The following is an 18,368-nucleotide window of genomic DNA, read 5'->3' on the forward strand; positions in this document are numbered from 1 at the left end:
AGAATCGGCCCGATTCTATCAATCAGCTGGTCACGCCAAGCCCTGTCTATGGCCGGTATTTATTTGTCATTACACAAATTTGTTTTGAAAATGGTAACCTTTGGTCTTGGCACATTTGTTCTCGTAAGCTTTTTTTGATGATTTGGATGTATGGTGTTTTGCACTTTGCCTAAAGTCTTATGCCAGAACGCGGTGGCTCATGGGCCAATCTGGTGGATTTGTTTTTTGTAACTCTTACGCTGGAGTATATCACCCGAGTATCCTTGGTGCTGCAATTTGGAGACCCACTTGTTTTAGCATTGTCCTTGTGATACGCTGTGGTGGGTGGTGAACTCGCATGACGAACTACTGAAAATTAACCATGGCTTATGAACAAAAACAAAGAATTAAAAATACCAAAAGACAACTAGACACTGATCCAATTGATACTGATCAGGCCCATTGATTACTGGCCACGATTTCTTGTAAATGACACTGTTGACAAGACTCCGTTTAAGTTGAACCCCTTTGCCATATCCGAGGGTATACATGGCCTTGCTGGTGATGTCAAGAATATTAGATGTTTGCGTTCTGGTGCTCTGTTCGTTGTATGTGGGAAAAGCCACTCACCTTATGAGTACAGAATTGTTTGTCGGCGTTCCAGTCACGATTACGGGTCATAAAACACTCAATACGATTAAGAGAATCATCAGAGATCGTAATTGTCTGCGGATATGACAGAGCTTGACATTGTCTCTGAGATGAACAATCAAGGTGTATGATAAACGTTTCACAATGCGGAAGAATGATATTGATACAAACACCAATACTTACCTGTTTTCGCTTTTCTTCACCAACCTCTCCCAAAACTCTAAAAGCAGGTTATTGTAACATCAATGATGACACGTACATTCCGAACCCTCTAAGGTGTTTTAAATGACAAGAGTTCGGTCATGGCGTCAATACATGCACATTGTCTGTTGTATGTGCTCACTGTGCTGAAAAGACACATACAACAGAAGATTGTGACACTAATGTTAAAAATGTACAAACTGTGTAGGTGATCACTCATCCTACTCTAATAGCTGTCCTGTTTGGAAACATCAAATGGAGATAAATAAAATCAAATTCACTCAAAACTTTAGTTTTCCGGAAGCAAAAAGAAACTAGTTCAAAGCTCAGAACATAAGGAGAGCTATACTTCTATCACCAGAACACCGTCAGAAGCAGTAACCACTAAAACAACGTCATCTGTATGCTGTCAGACAAACCTCACCTGGGTTGAAACCGAATCTCCTCTGATATTCTCACCTGCAATATGGATCCAAACAACAGAATCAGTTCCTAATACATCTCAAAGCCAATGTGAAACATCCTCTGATCTCGACGCATCATCTCAGCCTACATCAAAGTCTACACAGCTCTTTAAAGGCAAAGATACAAAGCCAGGTTCTTTGAAAAAACTTAGTGGCAGAGCCCCCAAAGGGTCAGACAATAGAATCTAATTATACAGCTTATAAGGATCCCTTGAGGACGTGACTGAAAACGTCTGTTCTAGGGCATATAGCTAGTCGCCCACCAAAAAAGTACGGGGTAGATAGATCCCCAATAAATCCTCCCAAAAGACAGCTTATCATGAACCTGTTATACAGTGGAATTGTAGAGAACGAAGGACTAATTTCCATGAACTGCAACTTTAAATCCAAGATTTATCACCCTCGGCGATCTGTCTGCCGGAGATTTATCTGAAAGAGACAGATGCTCTTAACCTGCATTCGTTCAGTGCATAACATTGTTTTTCGCCTCAGGGTGACAGGGCAACTGGAGGGTCTTCCATTCTAGTCAAACAGGACGGACAGGACATAGCCCAGTTACACTTACTACTAATCGTCAGGCTGTTGCAGTGCGACTTTGCACATTGCGTTTACACTATCTATGTTTCTGCGTCTTCAACGTTTCACAAACTCTTCAAGCTCTATATGATCAACTCCCAAAGGCCCGTATTATTATGGGAGATGTACATGGGCACAATCCACTCTGGGGTAGTGCAACTATAAATGGTAAAAGTAACGCATTGGAGGAGTTTTGTTCAGACAATGATTTATGTATTTACAGTATGGTTCAAAATTATTGAGAATAGCTAAAGCATTTCATATTATTAAACGAGAACAAATCAGATAAAACTGAATGTATTGTGAAAGTGAACTGACCTTTTCATGTTGTGTAGGTAACAATTTAATATTTTATCAAGTCTCCTTGAGCTTCACGGCACAGTCTAAGACGGGTAGGCATACTTCCTATCAGAGAGGTTAGTGTTTCGTGAGTTATGCTGTCCCAGTATCGGACCACTTCTCTCTTCATGTCTTCAATTTTTGTCAACCCCTTTTGATTCACACATTCCTTCATCATCCCCCAAATGTTCTCAATGGGATTTAAGTCAGGACTTTATGCAGGAAATGGTAATGCAGTCACATTTTTCTCCTGAAACCACTGCTTGGCATGTTTTGCGGTGTGTTTAGGATCATTATCTTGCTGCAAAATCCAGTCATTTCCATAAAACACATGTGCACTTGGAAGGAGAAAATTATCTAATATGTTAGTGTAGCGTTGACTTGTCAGATTTCCCTCAAACACACACAGCGGGGTCGTTCCTAATAAGGATATCCCTCCCCATACATGAAACTTTGGGCTGTATTTAGGTCGTCGATACAACGGTGCTGACGCAGACTTTGTCCATATTTTCACATTATTGGGATATACCCATATTGAGCTTTCATCAGTAAAAATCACATTTTCCCAGTCAAAGTTTTCATGTGTCAAACACCACTCAACACGCCTGTCTTTATGTTCTTGTTTCATGAGAGGAGAAGGAATTCCAGTCTTTTTCTCCCATCTAAGATCAATCAAATTTCTTCTAACTGTAGATTTTGATACAACTGTTGATCCCCTTTCTATCATTTCATACCTGATGTTGGAGATGCTTGCCCTTTGCTTTTTAGACGCTAGAATTCCCAGCCGGACGCGATCTGAGAAGTCCAATTTTCTGGGTCTCCCTGCTCCTTTCTGGTGCCCAAAATCCTTTCCCTCTTTAAAATTCTTCCTAATCCTATACCCAGTAGAAAGAGGAGTTCCTGTTCTCTCTGCCAATGTATTTACATCATCAATTCCTTGATTACACAACTCAAAAATCAACCTTCTTTTATCTTCAGCAGACATTGTTGACAGTGCTGAGGGAAATGACGTCTGCTACAAATTCAGGGGAGGTAACTCTAATTGTACTATACTCAGTAGGCCAAGATGAGTTACCTCCCTTATACCATTACTTAGTTTTTAAGTATCAGTGAATCAGCTGAGGTGTTAGGATAGCTCAAAGTAAGAAGAAAAATTCTCAGTAATTATGAACCAGACTATATAATGATGGTTCCAACACATATTTACATCCTGGCACAGGAACCTATTCTGCTCTCGACATATCAGTCACTATTTCAGAACTTCTAAATTAATTTGAATGGTCTGTTCACGATGACCTCAGTGGAAGTGACCATTTTCCTTCTATACTAAATCCTGGCACTGCATCTGATGTTCCTCCATCATCAAGGCGGAATTTTAAAAAGGCTAACTGGGCTTTATGTGAAACACTGTGTGCTGCAAAGCTCAAACCTGAACGTTATATTGACGTTTCTGACGAACTGAATTCCGTTGCTGATGAATGTATACAAGCTTGGTAGGCGAAAAAAAAGGCAGAACACTATTTCCGTCGCAATCCTATGGTGCATAATTTTAATAAATTCAAAATATTAAATGCTAAAGCACGGCGTCCCTTTAAACAGCATGAACGCCAATCTGGGCAAAATTATGTCCCCAAGATAAATTCTCGCCACGTTGGTATTTCTGGGAATACGATGGCCGATTTTGCTGCAGAAGCAGCACTCAACAAATCTGTGACACCACTTCTTATTTCATTTTCAGATTACAAAGTCTGCATTAGAACGTATATCCGTGGGACACTCAAGTAGGTATCAATTAATTACATGCTATAAAACCCTATATTGGTTACGCCTACTTGGGTTGTCAGTCAAGATTTGAGGTGGTCATCATGCGACGATGTCGCATTGGCCACACAAGATATACATATGAACATTTGCTTTAAGGTGAGGATCCTCCGTTTTACATCCCTTGTAATGAAAGAATCACGGTCAAGCATGTCTTGCCTGACTGTGTTGAATATTCCATCACAAGGGATGCATATTTCAAATGGGTGCCATTCAAATCGCCCCAGCGACAAAACGCCCCAGCAAATTTGGTCAAAATGCCCCAGATTTTTGGTCAAATCGCCCCGGTTTATGCACAATGGTGTAATATATGCCATAAATTCATGATTTTGTCAACTTCCATACTATATTCTTCACATAGTATTATGTGTTTTATTATTAGTAATATCCCCTGCCTAGGCAACACCGTAATACTAATTATTTGGTAAAGAATTACAGTCTGAATAAACTAAAAGGTTTGTATAAAATGTTTATTGTAAATGCTGTAAATGCATTTTTTTAGTTGTTTGTTTGGCATTGTGTAATCATAATAGGTTTGGGATAATACATAAAAACAGTCTAGATCATTACCAATTATTTGTTAAAGAAATACAATCTGAATTAAATGAATGATTTTTATAAAATGTCTAGGGTATATGCTGTACATGCATAGTTGCTTGTTTGACACTGTGTAATCATAATAAATTTGGTATAGTACTTAAATACAAACAGTCTACAGCTTTGTCCCCAGAGATATTATAATCCTGATAAAGAAGTTACTCATACAGGAAATCGCACGTCTTACTTATTTTTCTTATTAACTTTCGTCAGTATGGCGGGCTGGTCCAAGAATGCGGCTAACTTTGGACAGGAGCTGCTGGACTGTAATTTGGCCCTTTATGAACTCTATCCACAGAGCAAAAATCTCCTTCTGATCAGTCCTTGATTCCTGCTCATAATTTGCTTTCTCTCAGAAGGAGGATCTTGACTGGGAGCCCTCTCGATGTAGGGCTTTGATTAGTCGGTATAGTCCCAGCTGTTGCTCCCCGACTTTTGTATTTTGACGCCGGTGCAAACCTGGAAACATAAGGGTAATTTTAAAAGGAATGTTGTAATGCTCAACATAACTAACTCTTATTAAATTCATGAATTTTTATGGAATGTTTATTAATTAAGAGATATAGACCTTCATTGTGATTGTTTGTTCTTGTTGTCTGTCGGAAGCAAGATAGGCTTGAAGGGGACAGGTTCTCCTTTAGATCCATTGCTTCCTCATGTAAGCCACAAGCTGACGAAGCTTGTTGCTGGGGGTGACAGTCGCAGTCAGCTCCTCAAATGTCTGACGGATCTCTGATGCTGGGATGAAGGGCAAAGCCATCAGTTTCCGAACTGGATTCTTTTCTCTGTATGCCACCTGTAACAAGAAACTTTCACTTTTAAGATTTCACATATATTAACAAAAATTAAGAATTATCAAACAAATATGAAACATTTTACTGATGTGAGAAATAAACAACAATACACATACCGTCAGTCCTATTTCTTGGACCCATCTCTACCCTCCCTGAGTGTAGTGAAACAGACACTCACGGAGTCTCACATCTGGCATCACTGTTTTCAGGGCCCCCCATGTAGCAGCTTCAAAATCCATGACAATAGACTCCACAGATGATGCTACTGGCAGCAGATCAAGCAGTTCATTGAAAAGTCTGACGTAGTCCGATTTTGATCGTGAGGACATTATTACAAAAACTAACGGCATCATTTTCACATCCTGTTTCGACCTCACGAAGGAATGCACTGAGAGGAGTTGGTAAAACGGCCGTTTAACTACCTTGAAGGTTCCATCCAAGAACCATTGTCTTGACTTGCTCAGTTGTAACAGCTGACGGTCTGTGGCCATGATAAAGTGCCTTTTTTCCTTGTTTGTCAGGCCTGCTTTCAAGAAGCCCACAGGGATGGATGTGGTTGAAATCTGGAAATATAAGTTTACAAAAATTCATATTCATTTATTTTCAGCAAATTGAATATCAGGTTTGAGTTGTATGCAGTTAAAACAATATAGAACAAACCTTCTGGAAGTTTTCAGTTCCATAACGGTTAGAACACCTCAAAATCCAAATCCTGTGGATCTTAGGTCTATTCCTTTCCCGCGCTCTATTAGCAATTCTTGTTAGCTGATGCACAATGGTCGTAACCACATCCTCCACAAGAGTCGCAGCTGACTTGAATAAGTTCTTTGAGGCGTCCTCTTTTATCTGATAAATTGAATTTTTGTTTTTCTTTATATGTATTGATGAAATAACAGTGTTTATAAAGGTGAAGTGGATTGTGTTCAGACAGCCTCCTGGTCATTGGGATTAAGGAGCGGTAACTTTTGATGGTAATTGGATTAGTCAACTAAATGAACAATTGAGCTAGCTGTTTAGGCTTAAGGGGCTTAACTGGACTCTTTTACTTGTGATGCTTGTCACTTGCCAGGGTTAGCAGTATGGTTGTGAGGCTTGGCACTGGGTGTAATGTTTGTTTCCTTCTGTGTGACAGTAGCAGGACAGCTGTTCTTCTTGTTGCGGACACTACATCTCCAGTTGGTCTGCTTGACGTTCTCTCCCTGATAATGGTAAAACAATAAAGTGACTATAACGCAGGGATGCCACTGGCTATTATAGAACTTACAATTAACAAAATATATTTACATAAAAGAGATGACGAAACTGACGAACACACAAACCTTTTACAACATAGATATATCCATAGCTATCAACAAGTCTCTTCTTGCCCCTCAATGTGCCTGTTTCTGGGACAGCCCATGCGTTTCTTGCATCTCCAGGGATGTCAGCTACAGTAGAAGTAATGCTGTCCTCATACAAAGAAATATTTAGTGATTTGTTACAAGACTGTTGCAACTATTTGGAAATTAGTGATATATCACAGGTAAATGATATAATAGATACTCATTGTTTTTACCTTTCTTCAATGTCTTCTTCAAATATGTCTGAGAGGTTTTGTGTCTCCACTGTCGATGGCAGATAGATTGACATCAAAAGTAATCGTCCCCATTATTTCTGTCACCATGCTTTTCCACTCGTCCATGAAATGAGTGGTTTATGCGACTGCTTTCCCTCTGTGTGTCTTTGCAGATGGTGCATGTAAAGGGTATTGGGGAACCTGTCCTGTCTGCTTCCTCATACGTCTTCTTGGAAACTCAGTTCCACAGAGTCTGAGAGAGGTAGGGCAAAGGCCGGGGAGAGGGATGTGGTGCTGATTTGCGGCGAGGGCTGGCTGAGGGTGTACGCCTTGACCTTGGCTGAGAAGTTAGCGGTTGTTGAGGTGGTAGACTGGCGAGAGCTGTATGGGTAACTGGGGTCCGTTAAATGGTAGAGGTAATGGGCGGGTTTAACGGGACTGAACGGTTGATTAAGTCTGTCTGGCCGAGAGATTAAATTTGGCGGCTTTGAAAAAGCGTGGGCTGTTTATGGGTTGTTTATATTTTGTGTAGTATGTCAGGGTTTTGTCAAACGGGGTTGAAGTATAATGAAATTATTGTCCTCCTGGTAGGGCACGTGAGTCCCGAAACATTCAAAGTAAATTTAAACGTAGTATTCTTGTTTTAATATTGGCTGACATTTCCCACAATCGCCAGCAGCTGCGATGGGATGGTGTAAATCCAGGTAGGGTCCATGCAGGTAGCGAAGGTAATGTAAGTAACCATACGTCCCCATGATCCCTAGTATGGTGATCTACCTTCAGTTGTTGGCGAGCTATAGCTCGTGTTTTATATTGTCTTCTTTAATTACGATGTTTCAGTTTTTCATGCTAGTTTTATATTTATATCTGTGATAGTCTAGTATTTTTACTGTCCATTGTCGACAGGTTTGTATAGTGTACATGTATTCCATTTCAGTGTTAAATGTTCTCGTCACGATATGGCTGAAATATTGCCGATGTGAGGTTAAATACGAACTCACTCACTCAGATATAGAGGCACGAAACGCTCTGTTTTCACGCTGGTTAATCGAGTCACGTTTCTTCGTAGCACACGCTGCCAACTTGTTTGTGAACATTTAACACGTGACACCAAAAAGCAATTTGATTGGCATCGCCACATCCAGCTTGCCGATTAACTATAACAGGCTCTACACATTCGATACACAATATTGACATCGATTCAAGTGGTAGATTTGTACCGTTTGTTGAATTCGATTTATCAGACGATACGACTCGGTCGAATTCGACGGGCCAACCTGTGTGAGCCGGATTTATTGACGATGCACAGGACCTTTCAGTCTAGCCTGGATCTTCACGGGTAGTGTTTTCTTGTATTGCTAATTCTAGAATATATTAAGAACACATGGTCAACTCTCAGTTGGTCTGCAAAGTTCATTACCACCTAAAACATCAAGACAATTAGACATAGGCATTTTTGTTTCTTTGTTGTTGAAAAGTCTGCCACAAGAACATTTTGGTTCTTTTGTCTTGTCAAATGTAGCTTTCAGCAATATTCCGTAAATAATCAAGTTTGGTTCAAATAAACTTATGTTAGACGTAGGGTATCGATCTACGCAAATGGGATACAATGACAAACAAGTCAGAAAACCTGAGCACCCGACTACGTTCTCTCAGGATAAACATGGGTGCTGAAGACAATTGTAACACGGACATAGACAATGTTAACTGATTAATTGTTTATATGTGCTGTATAAAAGAATGCTTATTTAGTGTGAAAGCATACCCTCGTTGTGTCTGTCACAAATTAATCGAAATACTACGTTCTTGTTCCTTGGACATTTATGGTTTCATTAAACCATTGACAATATTATTACATGCACCCAGCATCTCACCAAATAGTTTACTGGCTCAAACTTATGTCCCACCTGCTATGTGCTGTTTGGGAAGCGATTCTGTTTATGCAAGTACTAGCACACACTAATACTTCTTTTAGTCAGTATGCATATTTGTTAAAATATCTATAAGGAATACGTACAGTATAATTTTCAATGATAATATGATGATGATGTTTATTAAAAACCATTTGGTCTGAATACATGCGTGGATTTTAGTCACCAAAGGATTAACATAATTCTAATTTATATGATGAGATAGTAAGTATGATATGTTTTTGTCATTAAGTTAACTTTGGCACTGTACATGTCAGTGCTTACCACAGTCAGTCTCTAATTACTGTTCTGGGCTCTTTTATAACGCTATTTAAGCGCTACGACTGTCGGTTCTATGTTACAATAAACGAGATACGAGAGACGGAGCGCAACGATTGCTTTGTTAAACGCGATCCTATTGCGTTTGTTTCATCATCACAATGTTTTACTCGTTTAACTACAATACGACTTTACTTGCCATAAGGTTTCTGATCCAGACCGTCATCAAAATGTGCTGTCCACTGAGTGATTATCTCAATTCACTGACCTAATGCTGGACTTGAAGCAGGTGAGTGCCCATGGTGTATAGTCTTGTAGAGTGACAGGCTTCTCTTCCTGTACATAAACACATATATTATAGCTATGTTTCACTGACCAGCGTCAAAAGTTGTGAGTTGGTTATTTAACGCCGCACTCACCAATATTCCAGCTATGTGGTGGAGGTATGTAAATAATCGAGTCTAGACCAGACAATCCAGCGATCAAGAGCATGAACATTGATTCACACCCTGGGATACAATGCCAAGTAATGACCAAGTCGGCGATCCTGATTACCCGATCCCGTTACTCAGCTATTCACGGTTCACGCGTCACAGATGCAGTAGCAGCGTGGAATTGTTTCATGCAGTGACATTCAAAGTAAGAAATGTAGGCCGTTGGCTGTGGCCTCGTATCGTTTTATTCCGTTCCTGCTGTCATTGAAGTACTTTTTGATAATATGCAAATAAACGTCTTTCCTAAAGATGGTCTGAAAAAAAGGTTCCCAAGAAAAAACTCAGAAAGTCGTATAAAAACTGAGAAAAAAGGTATACAAAACCAGTCGTATTTCAACCAATCAGAATGCTTGAAATCCATTTTAACCGACACTGTAAAAGATGGCTGCGCTCAGTAACAACATGTTGGCAGTGGAGGATCATGGTCAAAAGATCGTCATCGTCGATTTTCGTGTGCTTTATGCACATAGAAAATATAACTAATGAATCGGAAAATGATTTCACAAGCACGAGGTGGGAGAAATTTAATCAATGTTGTTCTGAGTGGCAGAAAACGGGCAGCGAATTCCAACTGTCTGAAGCCAACATGAGTGAACGTTCGGGCTAGCTAAGTGAAAACATTGAAAACCTTCCAACGAATATAGGATATTATGAAACTTGTTACAGGCGATTCACGCACAGAACACGAATTTCAAGTGCTAATTTTATAAAGAAAAGGCGATCCAAAACCATCCACAAGCGAAGCAGAATGTGTAACGGACCATTTCATTTCTCCGAAAAAACTCCGATCTGCAACAAGATTACCATGTTCGGCATCAATAGCTGTGTTGCCGGCAGTGTGTTTATTGTGCAGAAAACCACTGAAATATTGTATTAAAACACATCTGAAAATGAAAGACAAACTCATGCAAGCAGGGACTATAGATGATGGTAAGTATTGAATATACATGTAGGAGCATTTCATGCATGTTTCATATTAGCCATTGTAACTGAAATTGAAACTGATAACTATCTTCACACAGTAGTCTTTTACTCTTCACTTGTAACCGCAGTAGCTGAATGTTACTAGTGCCAATTTTCTTACATTACAATTTGCAGGTCTGTTAAGAAAAGCAGCTGAACTAAAGAAGGATGAAAGCATACTTATGTATATATGTGGTAAAGATTGTATTGCCATAGAAGTATGATGCCACCTTTCATCATGCTACCAGAATTACGCCAAATGTTTGACAAGGCAAGGTAATCCTTTTAGCAGAAAGTAAATGCAACATTGTCACTTTCTGCCCATCGTCTATCTAGAAACAAAATAGCAGCAACACGGCTCTAAACTGTTTGGTGCAGGAGTCATTCAACCGAGGGCCATTGTCAATGCAAACATATGAGAATGTCAAAGCTGATGGACCTGTTTCAAAAGCCAGTTCAGAAATATGAAAATCTTCTACCAGAAGTTACAGGTATTGTTTATAAATTAGTGCTGACATGTACACTTCACACATTTCTTTCTATTTTAGAAGTCGAGAAAATCAGACAAGGTAATAAAACAGTTCTTAAAGTTCTGTAAGGTGAAAACTTGTCATTTAGGGTCACAGTGCTGTTGAACCCCAAGTGATGCTGTAAAACATCACTGCAGCATATTTCGTCATGTTGTTGTCTATGGGTTAATGGCAGGTATAGTTTCATAAGGCAAACTAAACATGTAAAGACTGTGGTTTGCTAAGTTTTGGGTAGATTAATGATAGACAATATGATAATTTTTACACTGTCATAATTCTCCTTTAATGTTTTATAGAGGCACCCATGAAGAGCCACCTCCTCGTGGTGGGTGCTGGGTAACGCTAAGTGCTCTTCTCCCGGACAGTTACAGAATGTGTCCATTGCTTGTCGTAAGAGGCGACTAAATTGGGCAACCTGTTTTCCGTGGGCTGCGTCCCGTGTCGGTGGAGGACAGGATCCTGGTGGTTGAGGGCAGTTGGGCTTTTTAACTGCGTTCCATTTGCCCAACACACCACTTCGGCCCTTACTTCACCTAGACGGGTGGTTGAATTGGCCATATTCAACCAATCGGCTGGTCATGCCAAGCCCTGTGCATAGAGTACATATGTGTCATTGCAGAAATCTGATTCGGAATTGTTTTGAAGTTTGGTCTTGGCACTGTAAAGTTTGGTATTGTGAATTATGATCATATGAACTTTTCCTAGAGTCTTATGCCAGAAGGCGATGGCTCAAGGGCCAATCTGGTAGATTAATTTCTTATAATTCTTCAATAAATTCTCGGACACCTATGTCCAAGGTATGGAATATGGTCCAGAAAATTAAAGGTAAAGGTACTGAATCTACTGTCCATCATCTTAAACATGGAGATCAAGTACTTACCGATAAATCAGATATCGCAAATAAACTGGGTGAAACCCTTGCTAAACACTCTTCCTCTTCTAATTATTTACCTAAATTCCAGGAGTATCAAAAACAACAAGAAAAGAAAACTATTAATTTTAATTCTGATAATGGGGAAGATTATAATGAAACGTTTTCTATTCATGAACTCCATACTGCTCTTGATCAAGCTCATGACACTGTTACAGGAGCTGATAACATACATTATCAACTCCTGAAGCACTTACCAGAATCCTGCCTAGAAACTCTTCTAAATATTTTTGATGATATTTGGACATCGGGTAACTTTACTCCCTCATTGCGTGACGCCATAGTAGTACCAATACCTAAACCTGGACGTGATCATACGGATCCGTCCAATTATCGAGCTATTTCACTAACTAGCTGTGTTTGCAAGACCATCGAAAGCATGATAAATAATCGACTTGTTTGGTACTTGGAAACAAATAACCTTATCACAGACATACAGTGTGGGTTCCGTAAAAACAGAAGTACCGTTGATCACTTAGTGTGACTGGAATCACTTGATAAAAACGCACTCATTAACAAACAACACGCAGTGTCTATCTTTTTTGATCTAGAAAAAGCATATGACACAACCTGGAAATATGGGATTTTAAGAGATTTACATCACTTCGGCTTGCGAGGTCGTTTGCCTGAATTTATATCCAACTTTTTAAATAACAGACAATTCCAGGTCCGCGTCTGTTCTATACTGTCTGATCATTACAATCAGGATCAGGGTGTTCCACAAGGCAGTATTTTGTCTGTCACTTTTTTAGTATCAAGATCAACAGTTTATCTAAAGTTTTAAACGATTTCATAAATGGATCTTTATTTGTGGATGATTTTAATATTTCTTGTCGTGGGAAAAATATGCATAGTTTTGAACGGCAACTGCAGCTGTGTTTAAACAAAATAGACAAATGATGTCTTGAAAACGGCTTTAAATTATCTAAATCAAAAACATCAATCAAATTTGTCAAGGAGGCCAAGTTCTTGGGACTTATTTTCGATTGACACTTGACCTTTTTGCCGCATAATAAATCCCTTAAAGCCAAATGCCTGAAGGCACTCGATTTGTTAAAGGTTGTCTCAAATTCTAAATGGGGAGGTGATCAAGCTAACCTCCTCCATCTGTATAGATCACTGATCCGTTCCAAAATTGATTATGGCTCCATCGTCTGTGGTTGAGCATGTAGCAGCAACTTAAAGCTGTTAGATACTGTTCATCATCAAGGCCTAAGACTTTGTCTTGGTTCTTTTAGAACTTCACCCATAGACAGTCTATACGTCGAAGCTGACGAGCCTTCTCTCAACCAACGCCGTATAAAACTATCTTTACAATACATCGCAAAATTAGCTTCTAATGAGTCTAATCCTGCATTTAACTGTGTCTTTAATCCTCGTTATGAGGATTTGTATCACAAAAAGGCTTCCCTTGTTCCGCCTCTTGGGCTCAGAATTAAGCCATTTCTTGCTGTTTCTAGTATTGAGCTGGGAAATAGCTCCTTCCCGTCTTCTTTCTTCTCCTCCTTGGCAGCTGGTTAGGCCCCAAGTGGACCTAACATTACCTACATATGAAAAAACAGAAACTAATGAATTACAATATAAACAAGAATATAATCAAGTAAAACATAAATATAACAATTATAAATTCTTATTTATAGATGGGTCCAAGGACGGTGGCGCAGTGGCTTGTGCCACTGTCATTGGATCCAGAACAATATCTTCTAGATTACCAGATAATAGTTATATTTTTACAGCAGAAGCTAACGCCATACTAACGGCTCTTAAATACATACAAAGACACCCTAAACATAAAGATTGCATAATCTATTCAGACTCTCCTTCTTGCCTTCAGGCTATTAAAAATATTTCTTGTAAACATCCACTTTTAATTGAAATTATTGAACTGTACAATAACCTTGCTACTGACCAGTGCGACATCGTCCTTTGTTGGTTACCTAGTCACGTTGGGATTTTTGGTAACACAATGGCCGATCTTGCTGCTAAGGCAGCACTCAACAAATCTGTGACACCACTTCTTATTCCATGCTCAGATGGAATAAGATCTTATATCCGTGATCTGATGCAGAAGAAGTGGGATACCCAGGTAGGTATAAATAAATTACATGAAATAAAACCTTATATCGGTTATACTTACTTGGGGTGTCAGTCCAGATTTCAGGAGGTCATTATGCGACGATGTCGCATTGGCCATACGAGGTATGCTCACGATTATCTATTAAAAGGTGAAGATCCTCCGTTTTGTATCCCGTGATGAAAGAATCACAGTCAAACATGTTTTGCTTGACTGTTGAATATTCCATCACAAGGGAAAAATATTTTAATTCACGAACTATGAAGGATCTTTGTAATAATGTTAGCTCTCATTTAATTATTGCATTTTTAAAAGACTGAGATTTACTAAATGAATTGTAAATAGATAAATATTTTATGCTTGGAAGTTTGAATTCGTAACTTAGAGTGTTAGTGGCTGTATCCTCGAGGGGGTTTAAGCACTGTAAAATTATCGTCCTCCTGAGAGGGTACGTAAGTCCCAAAACATTTGAAGTCAAATTTAGTCTTCCAATTTTTTAGCCGTAGTATTTCTGCCATTTTAATTTGTGGCTAATCTTGCATACTATTACCAGCAGCTGAGGGGATGATGTAAATCCAGCTAGGCACCGTGCAGGTAGCAGAAGTACTGTAAGTCCCCATGGCCCCTAGTATGGTGATCTACCTTCAGTTGTTGGTGATCTATATAGCCTGTTTTTATATTGTATTGTCTGAATAGGGATATTAGTTTTAACCTTTCACGCTAGTTTTATTTCTTATTGTGATATTCTAGGTGTTCTACTGTCCTTCGTCGTATCATATACACAGGTTCCTTTTTAAAGAATGCTCTCGTCACGATATGGCTGCAATACTGCCGATGTGACGTTAAATATTAACTCTCTCACACACACACATATTCCGGTTTGATGGCACATATCTTATGTCTATCCTTAGTATTCAATATGTTGAGATATCTTTACATTGTAAGTGGTATCTTCTCACAGATGAATGCAGTAATAGAGACAGATTTTACAGAAAGACCTTGGTATATTGCAGCGTGTATTTTCGTCCAGAAATCTGGACAACCGAAAAAACACAAATCAATGTAACCATGAGTTACTTGATATTCCATAACTTCATGATTGTGACTGGCAGTGGGTTAAACGCGCAGTTAAAATTACTCAGTTCGTTTTACACTCTCCAAGTTCAGGAAAACCAAAATGCGGCTGAATATCAGAAACACTCACTCATCAAGTACTTCATGCCATCAAGGTTTGGGACAATAAAATCAAAATTTGGGTGTCTACATTTGTCACGCTGATAGAATCTGCCCAATACAGACTTCCCGGGGACCGACACAGCTACTCTTTATTTCGAGGAGTGAGTAGAAGCAATATGATGTCGTTTGGTCTAAGTTGGCCGCGATGTTTACTTTGAAAGTTGATTGTCGGGACTGTTATTTTGGACCGCAACTGAGAGAGTCTGGATTATAAAAGCAGGTTTTAATGATGAATTAAGAACAGTTTTGTCCGGAGTATGGAAAAAAGGGATAACACAGAATCCGGATTTGACAGATTCCACTGTACGAAACGCATTAAATAAACAAAGCGGACGTGTCGGTGTTTTCACATATTACCATTTATTATGATTAAGATACTGTAATTACGAGCATGAACCTGTGTGGGAGGTCTCTCATCCACCAGGCTCATTGCTGTACACCTTACCAAGTGATATTAATAATTAGGGCCTCTTTATGCGTCTTTATGCGTCTTATGCGTTGCACTGTCTATGACAGCGATAAGATGTCTTGAATTTGTATCGCCACACAAAACGAATTACTGTGTCACACACCGCTGGCACGAATGGTTAATATGGTTCTCACTTTATTTTCTACACTCCAAGTTTTAGACAAACCACAATGGCGCAGAACTTCAGCGGAACACAAACTAACGCAATATCTCCACGCCTGCATGGCAGGGAACGATGAAAACAAAGCATGATCTTTCACATTGGTTACAGACCATTCTCGTATCTTCCTACGTAACCTCTGCTCTAATACGGCCCTTTCATGGTGCGAGTGTTCAAGACTCGCGATTGGAGGCGTTCAGATTTAGCTGTGCAATCAGAGACTTTGTTTCAAGAGTGATCATTCGCAAGATCTCATTAATTTCCGAATGCATCTGGAAAACTTGCCACTACCACTTTTTGTTTCTACAAACACATTATGGCGATTGATCCCAGCACTCTCTATTGCCAGTTTCTGATTTTCAGTTAAACATGAACTACCGAATCTTTCCTTCGCACGTTGATGAACCAACTCCATGGGGGCCGACATATTGCAGCTAAGTCAATTTAACGCGTGTTCTGATTGGATAGTAATAAGGGAGATAAATCCTGTTGCGATTTCTTACCACAAGGGGATTTCTCGATGACTGTAAAATATGGCCGTATTAGAACAGAGGTTACGTAGGAAGATATGACAGGAGTAACCTCTGTGGGAAGAGAATGGTTACAGACCTGTACGAAACGAAAACAAAAACAGATTGGTGCAACAAATACGTATGCATTTGTTCCTAAAATGACACTGAAGCTCATATGCCCGCATTTTCATAGTTTTCATACCCCTGAGGATCCTGTTTAGAATTGATCTTCAGCAGCCCATGCTTGTCGTAAATGGCGATTATGCAATCGGGTGGTGTGGTCCGCTCACTTGGTTCACACATGTCATCGTATCCCAACTGCGAAGATCGATGCTCATGATGTTGCAATCACGGCATTGTCTTGTCAGGGATCAATTGTTTACAGACCGCCTTGTTTACAGTGCAAGCTTAAACAACAAAGAAAACTAGTTTTGACGTCCATGGACTAAGGTTTTAACACAACGTCCATGTCAGCAGCCAGGAATACACAGAATACGTGGCCTACCTTCAACAGAACACAAATGACACCGACCATGATGATTACAGCTTGAAAGACATCAGCAAAAACTACACTTCGGATGCCGCCCTGGAATAGATGAATGAGTAAAGTTTGTACGCAGCATTTAGTATACTTGTATGTTGTTTAAAGTCAGTGGGCAACATTCCGGCTGTATAGCGGGCACCTGGTACGTCGGTGGCAACCACTTAATATATACAAGTCATGATCTTATGTACGTACCTTGGGTTTGTTCAAAGACCTGTAACATGCTTTTTGTCGTGTACAAGTGTCAGAGATATGTCAAGCTCAGCACCAGCTAAGGAGCTCCTGTCCATGAGAATTACCGACTTCACTTTTACTTTTAACTTCAATAAACCTTTTAAATAATGGATATATTATTTATATTTCTATTTATGCCTTTATTGTCAGATGCATGATGGCAGCATATAAACAATCGATTCTGGCCAGGACGAACCAGAGATTGATGTAATGAACAAGTTCGGTTCTGGTGCTCTTGTGGCTGCCAAGATACAAAACCTATATAACCTATATAACGAATGAGGTAGCATTGTTATACTTACAATGGATGTGTATATTATCCCCACCAGTCCAACACTAAGAACTGATACCCAAAACGGGAGACAAGTAGCTGAAAGATGTACAAGCACACAGCCTTTAAGCTAGAAAAACACAATTCAGTTGTATGTTTGATGACTCGTGGTATTTGTAATATTTTTTCTGGTTTGAGGCATTAAACGTGATATGACATGTAAACCTATGCTTGTTTGGTTTTAAAATCGATATGAGGTTGGTGTATAAATGATCCCTTCTTGACGAGGCAACCATGACAATATGGGCATTGATCTACGCAAATGGGATACGTATGTATGTTTGTTTGTTTTGCTTGTTTAACGCCGAACTCAGTAATCTTCCAGCTATATTGCGGAGGTCTATAAATAATCAATTCTGGATCAAACAATACCGTGATCATGAGGTCTGTGCATTTATGCATAAGAGGACCCCTAAACAGTTGTCTGGATATGAGTAAGGGGATGTATTACTTACGCCTTACCTTCTGAAACCATAGCGAGCAGAGTGAGGGGTGAGAGACGCAGGGTGAGGGACCCAAAACGTATCTGGAAGTACTGCAGAGAAGAACAATCATTCATATTAAGACTTATGAAGACCGGTTAATCCATATACACAAAACCTATTTCTAACTACCCATCGCCCCCACTGCAAGAATGAACGGACTCCAGACCAATCATATCACTGAAGATGTTACAACCCTACTGCAAATATAATTTCACCCCAATACAATCACATCAGTCAAG

This window comes from Haliotis asinina, chromosome 15 (genome assembly GCF_037392515.1).
Source record: "Haliotis asinina isolate JCU_RB_2024 chromosome 15, JCU_Hal_asi_v2, whole genome shotgun sequence".
Taxonomy (NCBI): domain Eukaryota; kingdom Metazoa; phylum Mollusca; class Gastropoda; order Lepetellida; family Haliotidae; genus Haliotis; species Haliotis asinina.